Raw genomic sequence first — 14,462 nt, forward strand, 5'->3', positions numbered from 1 at the left:
TGTGAGGTACTAGGGGTTAGAACTTCAATACATGAACTTTTGGAGGGACACAATTCAATCCAAAACAGCTTGCTTCTTGTTGCTATTTCAGCCAGAAGGGATTTCTCCTCCTCTGTGCCGACAGCCTCTACTGCACACAATACTTAGCAGCAATTGTACTTCTATCTTTGTTCCCCAATTAGGGACTAGCACATTGCACAATACATAGTAAGAATTTATTAGAGTAGAAGCTGCTTAATAGGCCCCCACTTACAAATTCTGCAGATGAATTGTCCCCTCATGCCCTCTGCAATTCTACCTTTTGCTTGCCCCTAGTGCCCCAAGGGCCAGCAGAGAGCAGGCTTTCTGGAGCTTGTGTGCTTCTACTCTGGCCAATTGAGCTGTAAGTTTACCAAGAATCAGTTGTGCTTGATCTCAACCCTGTGTATGCCCTGTTGGATTTAATATATTTAAATAATTTAACTAAAAATTGTGTGATGCAATGACATATGAGTGTAAAGGGAGAGACTGTTTATGAAAAATTAAGATGGTTCCTTTGAAAAGGCTTGACAAAAGGGAGCTCCTAAAAGTATTCCTGAATTATGTGTGAGTGAAACAACTATAAAGTCAGGAGAAAATAATAATTACAATCTAGAGGCATCTCTTCTCAGATTACGAGTGTCTTTAAGTTCCTACTCTACTCTAACAAAACCATAACTGTAAACAAAACCAGAAATTGTAAATGATGTATTGTAAATGTGGTTTATGAAAGACAACTCCAATATCAGACCTAGATTCCAAGAAAAGACTTCGCCTTCCTACATCAAATTATCTTGAATGAATATACAATTTATTATTTTAAGTTAAAATAAATGTTTACAGTATATATTATGTATTAGGATTTTTTAAAATGATTCTTCAGTTTATTTAACTTTTCAATTTGTCATCCAACTACCCATCCCTCTTGCATAAGCTAACAGGAACACACCTGAAAAAGCTGCCATGCCAATGAAGGATTGTACCAAGGTGTGATTTTCATAAGCAAAGAAGACACAAGAGCTGCCTTTAGGACTTGCTAAGCTCTGGGCAGCATCTGACAGACTTGAGGATTAATACAGTTTCTTTCCAAACAAAGAGTTCAGGGCAACTGCCTGTGAAACACAGTCATAACAGAGACATACTTTCTGGATAAGTGGTTACAGTTACATCACAGCTCCCTCACCTCGCTGGCCTGGAGAGGAATGTCTGCACTGGGGACTCCTCCCAGCCATGCCTACCTGCACAGGTTGAAGTCCACTCTGCAGTGTTTCATCCAACATTTGCAAAGGACCTACTCTGCATCAGCCACCTGCACTTTGAAAATGCTTGCAATCTTTTCCAGAATGAGTTGAATCCACAGTTCAGTGATATGTTTTATTTATATCTATAGGAAACAAGACATTTTATAATTACCTACAACAGAAAGTATGTGCAACACCATTCAACCAGAGTCTGCTTTAAGAGACCAGGGTGTCATACAAAACACATCTGAGTGATTTTTTTATACATTAAAAAAAAACAAAAAACAAAAAACCCACCATTGAATAAAGTTAGAAACGGAGATAGTAATTTCTACAGATTTTCAGATCAACTACAATTTTTAAGTTGCAGAAAACCTTAACGATAAACATATTCTTTTTTTTTTTTTCCAAATTCTTTTTTTTTTTTTTTTTTTTTTTTTTTTTTAAATTTATTTATTATTATTATACTTTAAGTTGTAGGGTACATGTGCATAACATATTCTTTATTCTGTCACCAATGCCTGTGGTTGGGGCAGAATGTTATAGAATGAATGTGTTGCAGGGAGAAAAGGCACGAACTCATCCCTTCACCAAGAAAAGGATCAACGCAGCAACGTTCCTCACCACACCATGGACAGAGGCTGCCGTGCAGGCTTTAGGATTCATCCTCATTAGCAGGTAATGGTTCCCCTTCCAGCACCGCAACCAAACTGGGTCATCGTGTCCTCTGCCTGTAGTACGGAATGAACTGTGCACTCACCTGGTGCGTTCTTCTTAAGGGAAAAAATTAAAGGGCTTATTAACTCTGACATGATTTACAAAATTATGTTGCAAATCATCAGCTCTTTCCCCCTCATATTAAATCTGAGATACAGGAAATGGATCCAATTCCCGTAGTTCTCTCACCCCATTACTTATCTATAAGCTTATTTCCTTTTGTTCTTCTCCAAGTTCTTTTTCACTCTTGTTTCCCTTTCCTGATCTTTGCCTTCCTTGCATGTTCCCTGGCTTGCTTGTTTTCCTTTAAGTCCTACACCAAGGAATTAAAACAAAAAAATTTTTTAAAAAAACCTCTTGAGTTGAACATAGAGAATAGACAAAGAATTCTAAAGCCAGAAAGACTATTTAAAAAAGATACAATTCAGTTATTTCCATTATTGACTAGCAAATTGAGGTGTAAAGAGGCCAAAGTTGGTTCTAGCAGTATTCTTTGGCTCTATTTGTTCATGTTTATTGCTCTCCAGTTGCTACTAGTACAGGCACTTGGTAAAGCACAGACCAGGCTGTGCTCTCTTTGAATTCACTGAGTGCCTTTCCTCCAAAAAACAGCAAGTCTCAGGTGTCATGTGTAAAACTGCTTTGTCAACTAAAAAACTTTTTTAAAACACTGTTATCACCATAAACTGGGATGACATTTGCATCTCAATTTTCTGAAGTCACATCTAGGAAAAGTTAAGGGCTTGTGAGTATGAAAACTTTATTTAATAAGATTTCTGGTGTGCATTCTCACTGAAAGGAGTTCAATCAACACCTCCATAGGTTGCACAATTTAAAAATTCTCACACTTATCAAAAAGCCCCAGAACTTTTAGGAGCGAAAAAACAAGGTGGGTATCACGTGCTTGGATGAAGTGTTACTCCTGTCAGCTCCCTGGATCACTCGTGAATCCATTGTTTTGGGGGAAACAGACTTTTTTTTTCACTTTAAACTAGAAGAAAACTCACTTTCTGAATACTCTGGGCATCTTCCCTCTCCCTTTGTTTATTTATTTTGTTTTCGATTCATATTAAGCCAAGCCACTCCCTGGCCTTGTCACCAATTTTGACATACTCTGCCTTTGGGTCCAGGAATTTCTAGAATTAATGTTATGGCTGTGCAGTGTTCTCCAGGTATACCATTCCATACAAGCAATGAAAAATACTATATGGAGCTCCTCAGTCTTTTCTATCTGACAGTCACCCAAAGAATACTGCCTACACTGCTTTCCTTTATTTAAAATGAAAGGTAAATTTTGCTATTAAGAAATGGAGTGGAATTGGGCTGGGCACAGTAGCTCATGCCTGTAATCCCAGCACTTTGGGAGGCTGAGGTAGGTGGATCACCTGAGGTTAGAAGTTTGAGGCCAGACTGACCGACATGGTGAAACCCCATCTCTACTAAAAGTACAAAAATTAGTGTGGGCATGGTGGTGGGTGCCTATAATCCCAGCTACTTGGGAGGCTGAGGTGGGAGAATCACTTAATCATTTGAACCTGGGAGGTGGAGGTTGCAGTGAACCGAGATCGCACCATTACACTCCAGCCTGGGCAACAGAGCAAGACTCCGTCAAGAAAGAAAGAAAGAGAGAGAGAAAGGAAGGAAGGAAGGAAGGAAGGAAGAGAGAGAGAGAGAGAAAGAATGAAAGAAAGAAAGAGAAAGGAAAGAATGAAAGAAAGAGAGAGAGAGAAAGAAAGAAAGAGAAAGAAGGAAAGAGAGAAGGAGAGAAGAGAGAAAGAGAGAAAAAAGAAAGAGAAAGAAGGAAAGAGAGAAGGAGAGAAGAGAGAAAGAGAGAAAGAGAGAAAGGAAGGAAAAGAGAGAAAAGAGAGAAAGAAAGAGAGTGGAATTGTAGTAACCTCTCCTGTCTCTCATCTGATCACATAGACACTGAAGAGGTTCTATGCTACTGTCATCTAATGTTAGTTTAGATTTAGACGATTCATTGAGAGGAGGCAATGAGAGTGAAGACAATCCTGGTTATCTTTCAAGCTGGCTGAGCTCAACTTAGTACTTCCAGGACCTGAAATCCCTCTGCCATTTTTTAGCAGAGCCACAACATCCTGGTATAACATGAGCATAACATAGGCTACAGAGATTCCACCTGATGCTAGGGTAGGATCCCACAGGATGAAGGGAAGAGATCTGACCTAAAGATGAGGGGAAAATTGAGTGAATATTTTTAACCTTAGCCACTGAATCAGGAACCAAAGCAGAAAGCAGGGGGGAAATGAATCCAGATAATATCATTCATTCTCAATTTAAAATAAATTTTAGAAAGAGTTTGCTAAGAACAGAAATTGTCACCAAGAGTGTTGGAGTCAGGCTAGCTGTAGTTTGTGACTGGTCTGACAAAGGCTAACTCTTACCCAGCTGTCCAATAAAAACACTTAAAAAGTATCATTTCCATAAGGCTTTGTCTACTTGAAACACAAGCCAATTGTTTGGGTCCAACTTATGAAGCAAGGTCTTACAAAGGTTATGGGGTGAGGAGGCCTGATGACAACTAAATTGCTTTAAATGGAGCTCAAAATACCACCTTAAATATTCTCCTCTCCCAAGAAACGCTTAGTCATAAATCAAGTAGTTCAAAACGTATTAAAAATGACAAATAGAGCAAGCACTTACATCTCATTTTTTTTCTTTTAATTCACTGATGCATCAAAGATTTCTGAAGGATATTATTACTCACAAAAAAGATGAAGTACACCAGGAATGCAAGATTCCAGGGATAAAAGAGGAGATTAAAAATCAAATGGTGGTCCAGACTTAATGCTAAAAATTATTCTGAAAATAGACATGTGCACTTTAAGACAGGGAGATGAGGACTGTCTGCTCTGAACTTGTAAGGAGTGGCGAATCTCACAATAATTGGACACATGTTTCTCATCTTTGAAAAACTTATGAATCCATTTTAATGTATTAAAGTTCATGGGTACTATTTGTCTACAAGTAAGCTTTCTTCTCTCTCTTCCCACCATGCATTCCTTAATGGGGTTTTGATTTCAATGGGGGAAAAAAATAAAAACGTTCCAAAACTCACTAATGTTTTCTGAATTGCCATTAGGCTAACTTTAGAAGGAGTTTTTTAAAAATGTGCTAAATGAAACTTTCTGTGCAAGAATCCCTGATATGCCAGTACTTCTAGAAAATAAGTTATTTTTTAATGTGTCCCTTCTGCTGTATGTAGAAATTAATTCTCAGCAATAAGAATTATTAAGTGCCTAACCCAAGATTCAAATTTGTCCTTACCTGGAATAAATCAGAAAGTGGCTCAGGTAGAAAAATCCAGCCTGGCAAATCATAACACACCTCCTTAAAAGACACTTTCTGAGCACTTGGATGACCCAGTGTGAAAGGAAGAGCTAACTCTCCGGAACAGCTCTGATTTCTCTCTTCCTTATGATTATAAATACCTAGAGAATTCAACCAATTCCCAAGGCAGTGAGCCTGCCTTTTCTTTATAGCCTTTTTTCAGTCTACTTGGAAACATCTGTTTTTAATTGAATTTGGATTTGAAACTAATTTCAGGAGAGATTGGATTCAGGCTCCAATCAAGTTGGAACAGAGAGATTATTGCTTATACACATATCCTAAAATTCAGGGAGGCTTGAGGCCAAGGATACCACACTTCCTGAATGCAGGCATAAGGCACATACATTTAGAAATGAAAAAGGAATGGTCTAATTATCTTGGGAAAACCTCTTTAAGACCAATGATTCTGGGTTTTAGGTTTCAGCTTTTAGACAGGATTCGATTTGGGGAAAGGTCAGATAGAGGACATTGCCCTCCCATGCGCTCCCTATCTGGAGCAGAAGATTAAGCATTCATATAATCAAGTTAAAATAAAAACAGAATTTTGGGTTGTTCACTGAAAAGATCATAAATCTACCCTCTCTGCTAATTTGTTTTATTATTATTATTATTTATATAAATTTAAGGGGTAGTCGTGTTGCATGAATATATTGCGTAGTGGTGAAGTTGGGTTTTGAAAGAAATGGAAACACTATCACCTAACCACAATTTTTCTCTGCTAGTCTCTCAATGGCAAGAAGCCCCTTTCTTCCATTCATGCTCGCCTTCCCCTGATTCCCATCTTACTAGAAGGTTGAAGAAGGGGAAATGACTCAAGATTTCCCCTTTGTTCTGTTCTGGGACTCCCTACTGAGCACAGGTGCTCAGGAATCATCCAGACCTTGTTGCTAACTCAGTGTATTCCTAACTGTCTGCTTCAAAGTATTCTATTTTAAATGAGGCTCTTATTTTTCTGCTTCTCAAAAGCATCTTTGGTGAACTCATTAGTGATCTGTCACAAAGTACTGAAAATCATAAAGAGCTGCTAAAGTGCAAGTGGCCATTTTCATTTTCTTTAATGGCTGAGTCCAAAAAATAAAAGTAAAATTCATGCCAAGAATTATTCAGAGATTATTTGATTCTTTGACAATCCATAAAATAAACCTTGGATTCCTCACTTCACAATCAGACTGACAGCTTATGCCAATTTTATCAAGCCTATCATAAATATACACCCCTATGTTTCTTGAAACTCGAACTACCAATGAGCAAGAGAACACAAAGATATTTCCATTTAACTATATAACTATGATAAATTTTAGTAATGTATTAGTCAGGGTTCTCTAGAGGGACAGAGCTAATAGGATGTATATATTATATATGAAAAATATAGAATACATGAAATATATAATATATTTTTATTTATATTTCGTATATAATATATATGAAAAATATAAAAAATATATAATATAATATAATATATATATTATATATATAAAGGGGAGTTTACTAAGTGTTAACTCACATCATCACAAGGTCCCCCAACGGACTGTCTGCAAACTGAGGAGCAAGGAAACCAGTCCGAGTTCCAGATCTGAAGAACTTGGAGTCCAATGTTCAAGAGCAGGAAGCATCCAGCACAGGAGAAGGGTGTAGGCTGGGAGGCTAGGCCAGTCTCTCCTTTTCACATTTTTCTCCTTGCTTATATTCTAGCTGCGCTGGCAGCTGATTAGATGGTGCCCACCCAGATTAATGGTGGGTCTGCCTTTTGCAGCCCACAGACTGAAATGTTGATCTCCTTTGGCAACACCCTCACAGACACACCCCGGATCAATACTTTGCATCCTTCAATCTAATCAAGTTGACACTCAGTATTAATCATCACAAGTAAGTTTAGATATTGAGAACTAATAGCACCCTCGTATTTGTTTCCCACATACAAATGATAAATGTAGTTTTAAACATTATTGCCAATTTTCATTAAATTCATTAACCAGTCATTCTAAATGTATTATTTACCATAAACTATTAATTCATGAGACTCACTTTTATCAACAAAAGGCAAGGCATCAGTTGTCATTTATTAATTCAAAGTGTTCTCTGTAGAAATTTTCAGAGATGGCATGGCTTTTTCTTAATATCTGCTATTATAATTTAATAAAATTTAATATCTAAGATGTGTTAATTTCAACACTTCTAATCTTGGCCCCACTTTTTTTTTTTTATCAGAAGAACCAAAGAAACCAAGAAATCTTCATGTGAATTTGATCCTCTGCTAGAATAATAATAATCTAGGATACTTTGGGAAAGAGAAGACTTTCCTTATAAATGAATATTTCAAATACAATAATGAAATGGCTATACCATTAGTTATTTACACTTCTTAGAAGATATATATATATATATATACACACACACACACACACACACACACACACTTTTTAGGTGATATATTAAGTATCTATACATGTTTATTCTCTAATGGCAATCTGATGGCAAAGACACAAAAGAGTTAAGGAATAAGACTCCAAATGTTGCAATAAGCCAAGGAAGATGATGCACAAAGTAAGTACTCTTGTGACACTTAGCAGCTGGTATCTTTAAAACCACACCAAATCCGTACGTGCAGTTCCCAATCAATAGTCAATACAAACAGCAGAAATGAAGTTCCTCAGTAAATCTTCAGAACTAACAACAGAAGCAAGGATGACAGTAGTTGTTATTTTCTCTTCCCTATACAATACACAGCTTCACAAATCACCCAAGTTTTAAATTGTATTTTATTATCATAAATATCTTCTGATTGTTAAAAAAAAAAAAAAGTTTCCTGTACAAATATTGGAAGATGTGGAAAACATGAAGGCTAAAACAATATCACCCATAATCTTAATACTCATGAAATATTCTAATTCATTTGTTTCTTTTTATGCAAGGTACATGACTATACACAGTATACATAATATTTTGTTATATCCTTTTCTCCAGTATTATATATTATAATAATTTTTGCATGTCATTAAAAATTGTTTATCAACATTTTAAAATTGCTTCAGAATATTCCACTGTATTCAGCATTTGAGTGTCCCCAATCTTATAGATGGCATTTTTACAAATTCCTCAGTACATACATATTTTTCCATCTTTCTGGTAATTTCCTTAGAATTGATATCTAGATGTGAAATTCATACTTTTAAGGATGTTGACACAAACTGTCAAAATGTTTTCCAGAAAGACTTTTAAACATCTATTCAGCAGTGTATGCATGTGCAAACAAACCGTATCCTTATCAGCTGTGATTCCTATAATTTCTTTATATTTGCTAATTTGGTGGACTAAAAAGTTGTTATTTTATTTCACATTTATTTAATTCCTAGAGAAGTTAAATTATTTTTCATGTTTTTTTTTTTGTTTTTTGTTTTTTGTTTTTTTTAGAGAGAAAGTCTCGCTCTGTTGCCCATGTTGGAGTGCAGTGGCGCAATCTCGGCTCACTGCCACCTCCATCTCCTGGGTTCAAGCAATTCTTCTGCCTCAGCGTTCCAAGTATCTGGGACTACAGGCGCACACCGCCATGGATGCTGTCACATCCGCCTATTTTTTTTTCTTTGTTTTTTAGTAGAGATGGGGTTTCACCATGTTGCCCAAGCTGGTCTCAAACTCCTGAGCTCAGGCAATCCACCCGCCTTGGCCTCCCAAAATGTTAGGATTACTGGCATGAGCCACTGCCATTCCTTCGTTTTGAATTATCCATTTTTTGAGTCCTATGTAAATTTTTATATAGGACTGTTTTTTCCTTTTGATTTATGGAAATTCTTACTAAAATTCTGTTCTTTGCCATATGTGCTTCCTATCTGTTTTGTATGTTTTGGTTTTACACCTATATTTGATGTACAGACATATTAAATATTTATAGTTAATTCTATAAATTTTTTCCCTTATGCATTTCTTTTACGATTCAAAAGTACTAAGATTTAAACATTTAAAATATTATCTATATGTGACAATGATAACAATTATTATCCTTTTAATCATGCAGTCCAGTACTGGATTGGGAGTTAGTAAATGCTAATTTACTGTGAAGCTGCCTCTTGGGATCATTTTTAAGGCAATTCTGAGGGAGAGACTATGATACTCTCCCCTGAAAAAAGTACTGCTTGCATGAAGCTTCTTTATTCAATGTCTGTAGTGTACCCTTTTGCAATACTTCATTTCAAAATGTTGACAAACATGTGAGACTATTTTGACCAGATGGAAACTCAAATGAATGAATTAGAGAAAATTACTCTTTCACTCCCATTTAGCATTCAGAAATTCAGTTCGAGTTTTCAGTTTCCAGGACCTGTGGTAAATAAAAGAATATACCATTGGAAATTCGAATAAACCATGGGTGGTTGAAAATTCGGAGAGATAAAGTACACATGTACACGTTTGGTCCCTTCTAGGTTGCTACAGTGAAGTATATTAGTTGCAAAGTGCAAGAGAATCATTACTTTTTCACAAGTTGAACACAGCCACAACATCCATGCCAAATGCTTTGTATAATTTATTGTGATTTCATTACACTGGCATTAATATGCAAACCCAGGAAAAGAGATTTAGACAACAATTCCAGCTGATCTAAATTCTGCTGCCTAAACTTAAAGGAGCTTAATAAACAAGCAACAAAAAATTGATCAAGAATAGATTCTTGTGACTGTGACTTCCATATTGTTGGTCCCAAAAGCACTACTCAGAATTCCAAGATCTCTTCTAAAGGTAGACACAAAGTCATAAGAAGCACTTTGATTCATCAGAACGAACAAAGCAAATAACGTACTTACATTTCTATATAGTTGGGGAAATCGAGATCCAAGTAGAATACACAAAATACATAGCCGCAAATAAAGCCTAACATTTCAACTATGCCAACAGTATCCTAAAAGCAGTAACACAAAAAGAGTGATAGTATTAAGGATCAATCTAAACATACATTAGAATCTCAATATTTCGAGGGAAATGGAGGTTCATTGGATAAAACTAGGGTGGAAGTATTTATTCTCTGCAGCCTTGTTATTTTGGAGGCCAATGAATATTAATCATCTTTCTAGGATGGGTGGTATTCCCTAATCAAGTAGTAACATCATTTATTCATGCATGTGGATATGCTAAGTTGTTTTGAATAATGGCAATTAAGATTTGGAAAAAATAACTTCAGTATAAGTGTATCTATGGGGTTTCCATCTGGATTTCTGGTTCAACCTCACAGAACCCTTTCTCTGCTTGGAATATATAAAAGTACCTGCCTGTAGATGGGCCAAGTGGGCAGGTTCACCAGAAGAACGGGTCTCCCCAGTCTGGGACAAGCCTTTCTGCCCACCAGCCTGCATCCCAAAAGGAGAGAAGGTGCTTTCGGGATTTTCAGGATCTTACTGAGCCGTGGTCAATTCTAATATATTAAAACCACTACCTGCGAAATCCCAAAGGACTGAAGTTTCTTAGAAGTTTTTCTAAAAGTTAACAAAAATTCTTTCTTGTATTTTTTTATTGGGAGAACATGGAGAGAGGTGGGGATTGTGCCCTGGCATTCTGTCATTTCATTTTTGAAATAAAATACTTCCTGGACTAACCTCAGCACTTCTACAATATTTTTGTGGAGTTTATAAAATTAACAACAATGAAAAATTCTGCAGAAATATTTCTAAAGTGACCAAAAAATGGATCCATAACAAAGAGTTGATGGGCTTTTCAAATAAAGATTACCTTTTTTGCTTCTGTTGAAGTCTCAGGTTGATTCTTCATCAAAAATAGACTTGGTATTGTCACTGACAGCACAATGCACACTGGCACCCAAGTCACATATAAATTCTGCAGGCTTCTACCCCCTAGTGCTTAAAAACAACCAGGGCAATGGTGAACAACTGCCACAAGCTGCTGAAATGATGTCCAATGGCACACATATTTACTGCAGCTAAATACCACTTATCTAGTATTTAATCTCCAGAATACTTGAGTTTTCAGAATGGTTACACAATAAATGTCATCCAGAAAAAATATGCTGTTTAGTTAGAACTCAAGATCACTAAGTGCATCTGAGAATAGGAAAACCACAGAAAGCAACTGATGGACGGTTGTGATTGGCTGGATCAATTGTAGGAAAGGAAAGTGCTACTTTAATTGCCCAGCTACACATTTACAAGCTCAGTGCATCCATTCTAGTGCTGACAGGCCTTGGGAGGGAACAGCAGACAAGAAAGAAGAACACTGGAGAAATGAAGTAGGACGATAGCACAGAATAGGATCAGAGGAGATTAAAAGTGGTGTCAGTGGCAACAGTAGCCAACAGAAATTAAAGGCAGCAACAGGGAGTGTGATTCAGGCCGCTGAGAGAAGGAGAGAGGAAGCAAAAAGCCCTGAGCTTGAGACAGATAAAAAGCAAAGAGACTATGAAAAACCCAGGCACCACTGGAACATGCCAAGCAGGTTTCCAGAGATGTAGAAGAGCAGTCATTTAATTGACAAACTCTTACTAAACACCTACATTCTTAGCAACCAAGAATGCAAAACTAAATAATTTATGCCCCTACTCCAAGAGACTATAAATTAAGTCATTACATCCTATGGATATTATCTCCTAAATCTGCATCTAGATGACTCAGAGTTTAAATCAGCAGAGCCAGGTCAAGGTACATTTTGGAAAGCTCTCTGAGGAAAAATCAAAAAGCACTTGATCCATAACTGTTAACTATACAGAGCAGAGTGACTCATTCTCCATGGGCAGTGGCTGGCTATATTCTTACTCTATCAGTTAATGATTAAAGCATGAGAACTTCCAGGAGTGATGGTCAAATTGAACACTCTTGTTCAGGAAGCTAGGAAATACTGGGATGCAGAATCTAAGTAAAAGTGAAAGACAAAACCAAAAACCACAAGCAAACAAACATACAAAAACCTATGTTTCAGTAGAAAACATGTTTCCTTATAAGCCAGACAATCATCTACCATGGGTTGGTAGGGGCAGGATAGGTCCATGCAGCTTTAACCTCTATGTTCTATTTTTAATTTTTTAGTTATGTTTCATCTGTACTAGGGTTAATATCAGCAGACATCAGACACACAGATATCTGACTGCAACATTCTGGTTAAATCATTCCCACTTGTTTAACATAAAAACTGATGAAGCATTTATTTTAAAACATTTGTAGAGTTATAACTGCAAAGGTACAGCTCATGGCTTCTCATATATTACAACCACATGTTAAGACAATAGAATTCAATAAAAAATTACCTTCAGACACACTTTGTATTTGAGGGATTCGCTTTATCCCTCAACATTCCAGGTTGGATAGCCCATTGAGCACATGTTCCTTGGTGAAACTTAATTTTTTTTTTGAACTCTGCATTGACCCTAAGTTTAACAGTATTCCAAATTCAGTCTACTTTGCCCACAGAATATATTGCAGCTAAGCAAAACTCTATTCCAGAAACCTCATAAACTGTGTGAGTTGCTCAATTTAGCCCTGAGGGAGTAAATTGAAGAGAGCTGGCCTGTCATACTGTTTTAGACTGTTTGCCACAGAAATTCATGGTTAGTTCCAGATTCATTAAACTAGTTATGGTGGTGGCCTTTTATATATATATATATATAAGGTTTGGTGGGGGTAGGGAGCGACACAGGGGAGGAAACTGATTGGGTGTCCTTTAAGTACCAAATGCTTTACTGGAGATTTCCATATCTTTTACAATTCATTCATTCCACCACTATTCGCCGAATGTTGGCTATGTGCTCAGTCTTGAGCAAGACTGAGACAGTCCCTGTTCTTATAGAGCTTATGATTCACATAACACCAATTACACTGTAAATCAGCTTGATACATACCTGATATCACCTTAGGTTGATTTTGAAATCTAATCCCTTTACCAGCTGGCTATGTGACCTCAGTCCAGTTTGTTGATGCCTCAATTTCCTCAATTGTATAAAGGAGTTTGCCATGGAAAATAAGTGAGTTCAATGAGCACATAGAAAAGGTCTTTCACCATGCCTGGTACACAACTGGGGGTAATCTTCCTGCCTTCCTCACTCTAGTATCCAGTGGGATTTGTATTTGATTTGTAGATTTGAGTAGCTGTTCTCACCCTTGTAATAGTTACAACCACCAGGGGGCAGTAGAAAAATATGCTCCACACGTCCCAAGGGGAAAAATGGGGCCACTCCCATAGGTACACAGCTAAAAGTAAATTTCATTGTTGGGCTGGCTCATAAATACACACGTGAAGAAACAAACAGTCATTTAAAAACACAGCAGTCAAAGCAAAAATAAAAATAATAGTATTCAGTTATTCAGTGAATCTACACTGCAGGCCTATTCTGCGCCAGCCTCTGAACATTAAAATAGTGCCTGTCCCATTGGGTGATATGAAGATTAAATAAGTTACAACAGGACTGACAAATGGTAAGCACTTAAAAACTATTTGTGGCTATCATCTTGTGGAGGATATGTTTTTAGATTAGCCACAAGAGAAAAGTGGTACCGCTTATCACCTGGAGAAACCTCTAAAAGCATTTGACTATTCCTGTCTATCTCTCTCTTACCTTTTTCTGATTAATCATTTCTGTTTATTTTCCTATAACATAGATGTGTTAATGTGTCCAATGACACAGACCAATTGGAAAAAAAAGGTAATAACATGGAATCTAAATGTGCCACATCTAAAAATTCTCAAAGGACTCACTTGGATGGTTGAGAGAAATGTTATGTCTTCTCAAAATATGCCTTACTCATTAAAAATAACTCAAAGATGCTCTATTGGTTTTTAAATGAGAAAATGTTCTATTACAAATAGAAGTACCGGAATGAACTATTACCAATCTTACATTTTGTTCTTATGATTCTTTAACCTGTAGTACATGAATTGTGAGAGTATGATTATATCCGTGTTCATGTCAAAGATGGCTGTCAAAATCTGGAGTGCTAAATAAGGATGGACATCTATAAATATAAAATCCCAGGCCACCATTATCCAATATATATAGTACAGTGTATGAAGGTGACAAAGTCATTTACATGATTAAATACATTAACAAAGTATTCTAAAAGCTTACAAATATTCCACTTTATTTTTTCATTTGAATACTATCATAGAAATATTTGCCTATAGCCACTGACTATATTTTTAATCATG

The 14,462-nt window shown here is 36.6% G+C and overlaps 1 protein-coding gene across 1 annotated transcript in view; it reads right to left on the minus strand.

Moving 5' to 3' along the window:
- The window catches only part of SLC66A1L (solute carrier family 66 member 1 like), a 52,261-nt gene that overhangs the window by 5,809 nt on the left and 31,990 nt on the right, over window positions 1–14,462 (minus strand).

The sequence above is a fragment of the Papio anubis genome, chromosome 2, assembly GCF_008728515.1.
Source record: "Papio anubis isolate 15944 chromosome 2, Panubis1.0, whole genome shotgun sequence".
NCBI classification, from domain to species: domain Eukaryota; kingdom Metazoa; phylum Chordata; class Mammalia; order Primates; family Cercopithecidae; genus Papio; species Papio anubis.